This window comes from Triticum aestivum, chromosome 4B (assembly GCF_018294505.1).
Source record: "Triticum aestivum cultivar Chinese Spring chromosome 4B, IWGSC CS RefSeq v2.1, whole genome shotgun sequence".
NCBI classification, from domain to species: domain Eukaryota; kingdom Viridiplantae; phylum Streptophyta; class Magnoliopsida; order Poales; family Poaceae; genus Triticum; species Triticum aestivum.
In genome coordinates, this window is record NC_057804.1 from 649,428,570 (window position 1) to 649,432,887 (window position 4,318).

The following is a 4,318-nucleotide window of genomic DNA, read 5'->3' on the forward strand; positions in this document are numbered from 1 at the left end:
CGGCCGGTGGAGCGGGGGAGAGGGTGCGGGGGGTCGTCGGCGGTGAGAGGGACCGGATCTGGCGAGGTGAGATAGCGATCGAGATGGAGGGGGATCAAGATCGAGTGTCCATGAAATTTAAAAACATTCATGAGTTCAAAAAGTGCCCATGAAATACAATCGAGAAATGAAGGCTACAATTTAAATACAATCGATCTTAGCTAGCTATCTATTCACAATCTTCTTGCCCTTATTTTTCGTAAATGGAGTTCTTCTCTTGAACGGACGTCCTTTAGGTAGGGTGGTCCTGCTTCTTCTTGTGGTGTATGCTTATACTTCATCGTCGTCGTCATGTTCCATCTTCGGGTCCCCGTACTTGTCGAAGTCTTGCTCATTGGCGATTCCATCCATTCAGATGATCTTCCTTTTGCCTCTCCTCATGACAACACGACTGGGCTTTGGCGGGTCGGTAAGGAAGAAGCATTGGTCCACTTGGGAAGCCAGTACCAATGGCTCATTTTTCCCCGGTGACGTTTGCGCCCGCGGTCTTGGATTTGGCTTCGGGTATAACCATGGTGGTGAAATACCGGTCTTCTTTTATGACGTTCTTCGCCCATCTGACACGGAACATCGGGACCTTCTCTCCAGCGTAGCTCAGCTCCCAGATCTCCTCGATCCTTCCATAGTATCTGTCCTTGTCGTTACCGGTGTAGGATTCCATCGTTACCCTGGAGTTCTGATAACCATCGCTCTTCATGTCCTTTCCCTCTGTGTAGAATGTGTAGCCGTTGATATCGTATGCCTCATACATTATCAGGTTGTTCTCGGCGCCCTGTGACAAGGCGAATATGAGTTGTTCTTCCGCGGAGGAATCCTCATGTAAAGGGTACGACAGAAGCTTCTGCTTGAACCAACGCATGAAACATGAGTTGTGCTCTTTGATTATATCTCCGTTCGTCCTCTGTTGGCCTCGGTCATTGTACGTCTTCTCAATAAAGGTTTTGTGCTCTACCACCCAAGGATCGACCACGTCTATGTCTTGTAGCGCGACTAGGTTTGCTCTTTCAAAGTCGACGAGTTGACCCTCGAAGTCGACATGCATTTCGCGGCGACCCTCACGGTGACCCCATGTAGCGAACCTGTCGAGGTGCCTGTTGACGGGCAGACCAACGGGGTTCTCGATGCCTAGATAATTCGTGTAGTAGGAGATGCAATCTTCGGTCAGAAAGCCCCTGGCTATGCTTCCCTGTGGGCGTGACATGTTGCAAACGTATCCTTTGATGACACTTTTCATCCTTTCGAACGGCATCATGCTGTGCAGGAACGTCGGCCTGAGTTGGATGATATCCTCCATGATATGGACCAGAAGATGCACCATAACGTCGAAGAATGTGGGCGGGAATTACATCTCAAGCTCGCATAGTATCACCACGGTCTCTTCCTGTAGCCTTCTGAGTTGCCTCACGCCAACCGACTTCCGAGAGATGACGTCGAAAAAGTTGCATAGGCCAAATAGCGTTTCACGGACATGCGCGTCCATGATCCCACGGATTGCAACTGGAAGTATCTGTGCCATTAGCATATGACAGTCGTGAGACTTCATCCCGCTGAACTTCTGCTTCGCTGGGTCTAGTTATCTGCTTATCTTCCCCGCGTAACCGTAAGGAAGTTTTACTCCTACGAGGCAGGTGAAAAACTGATCGATCTCCTCCTGACTTAGAGTGAAGCACGCGGGAGGGTATTCATTTCCGGTCTTCTTGGCCTTTTTGCCTTTGCGACGACTTTTCATGTCCTGCTTCGCCTCATCATCATCATCATTAGCGTGAAGCTCCTCCCTGATGCCCATTGATTTCAAGTCTTCCCTTGCTTTCGGCCCATCTTTGGTCCTCTCTGGCATGTTCAGCAGGGTACCAAGCAGACTCTCGCACACATTCTTCGTGATATGCATGACATCAAGGCTGTGAGGCACGCGGTGGATCTTCCAGTACGTCAAGTCCCAGAAAACAGACCTCGTTTTCCATACCTTCAGCAGCGTCCCTGGCGCCTTTCGCTTCTTTCCTGGCTCTGGCGCCGTTTTCTTCTTTCCCGGCAGTGGGCAATCTTTCCAATTTCTCAACAGCTCGTCTATTTCCTCGCCGCGCCTCGTACGCGGGCGTCTTCGGGGTTTGGTTTCACCATCGAACAGATCCTTACGTTTCCTCCATGGGTCATCATCGCGAAGCCACCTTTGATGTCCCATGAATACGGTTTTCGAAGACCCGGGATCTCTATCTAGCCGACTATACGTTGTGTCATCCATGCACCTAACGCATCCAGAAAATCTGTGGACCACCTGCCCCGCGACATATCCGTAACCGAGATAGTCGTGCACCATCGTGAGCAGTGTGGCTCTCATATGGAAATATTCTTTCTGTGCGGCATCCCACGTATTGGCTGGCGTTTTCCACAGCGTGTCTAGCTCCTCTTTCAGCAGCCCCAGATATAGATTGATGTCATTCCCTGGTTGTTTCGGCCCTTCAATTAGCATACTCATGTGAATGTACTTCCTCTTCATGCACAACCAGGGGGAAGGTTGTACATCCACACAAACACAGGCCAGGTGCTATGTGTGCTTCTCTGGCTGCCAAACGGATTGACTCCATCGGTGCTCGCGCCCAGCACGATGTTCCTTGGATCCTTCCCAAATTCTGGGTTTTCAAAGTTCAACGCGTGCCACTAGCTCCCATCCCTAGGGTGACTCAGCATCTTGTCTTTTTTATTTATCTCCGGATCATTTGCGTCATCTTCTGGCTTCTTCTCCTCCCTATCCGCGTGCCAACGTAGGAGCTTTGCTACCTTAGGGTCCGTGAAATACCGCTGCAGACGAGGAGTGATCGGAAAGTACCACACCACTTTTCGAGGAGCTTTCTTCCTCTTCTTGTATCGAGTGATGCCGCACACCGGACATATCGCGTGCTCGTCCCAATAAATGATGCAATTGTTCATGCACACATGGTATTTCACATGCGGTAAATTCAGAGGACACACAATTTTCTTTGCCTCCTTGAAACTAGTCGGGCACTTGTTCCCCTTGGGAAGACGTTCGCGCCAGAATGTCATGTTCTCGTCGAAGCATGCGTCGGTCATTTTGTGTTTTACCTTCATCTCCAGAGCCATGAGCGTCACTTTCAGGCGGGTATCCTCGGGCCTGCATCCTTCATACAGTGGAGTAACCGCGTCTATCTCCAGTTGATCCAGCTTGGCTTTCTCTCGGGCGGCAGCTCTTGCATTGTCCGTCTGCTTGAGAAGCAGATCTTGAATATGAGGGTCCTGCACCCAGCCCATCGATGGTCCATCGTCGTCTGCTCCGCCGGCATCTTCATCTTCATGATCATGCCCTTCATCTGCTCCGGCATCTTCCTCATCATCATGTCCTGCATCTTCTACATGATGACTGTGTACAGCATCACCGTCGTGATCATGTCCTGGAGATTCTTCGTCTTCTTGCCCGCCCGAGCCGTCGTGGTTGTCTTGCTGCCCTTCCTCATTCCTTGCCCGGTCCCCATGGACGACTTCATAGTCATCTTCATCACCTTGTCACCGATAGCCATCCATGAAACCACGCAAGAATAGGTGGTCCCGCACCTGCCCGGAATCCGGGTCCGCAATAAGGCTCTTTAGCTTGCATCTTCGACACAGACATCTTATCTCCGTCTCGTTCTTTTGAAGCATCTCGGCCTTCGCGGAGCTCAAAAACCTATTCACGATGCCTTCGGTCATCGTGCGGACCATGGTCGCGTGCGGGGTAGAGCAAAATGATATTTTAGAACCAAGAAAAAATTTGGCATGACTGTCCCTAAAAATAGGACCAAAAAGAATGCATAGTGCCAAAATTCTCGCCGAAACGGAAATGAATCAACATTCTGGCAAAATATTGGTAACTATCGCATTTCAAATACCGGTACCTGCAAACACAAACATATATGCAACACCACAAACATATGCAACACCACGAACATACATAGATCTAGCTAGGCCATAAAAAGTGCATGTGCATGTTGTTGGAGGGAGAACAACATAAAGATAGCTTCCCCCTTACTTACCTATCAAAAAAAGGTAATTTAACCACTTAATTTGGATGAATCTATGGTGCAAATGAGGTGAGGAGGAGGAGGCAGCCGAGACAAGATTGGAGGAGGAGGTGGAGAGAATGAAGTGGGGAAAGTGAGTGGGAAGGTGTGGCTGTCCAAAATATCTAGCTGGTCCCAGGTTACTAATGGCGCACCACCTACAAATGCACCATTAGTAACCCTGGTTACTAATGGCGCACCTGCTGGTGGTGCGCCATTAGTAGTTTTGC

At 49.8% G+C, this 4,318-nt stretch overlaps 1 protein-coding gene across 1 annotated transcript in view; it reads right to left on the bottom strand.

Annotated features, from left to right (window-relative positions):
- LOC123090352 (serine/arginine repetitive matrix protein 3-like) overlaps nt 1-4,318 on the bottom strand; it is an 18,970-nt gene that overhangs the window by 8,463 nt on the left and 6,189 nt on the right. The gene's annotated exons all lie outside the window — the stretch shown is intronic.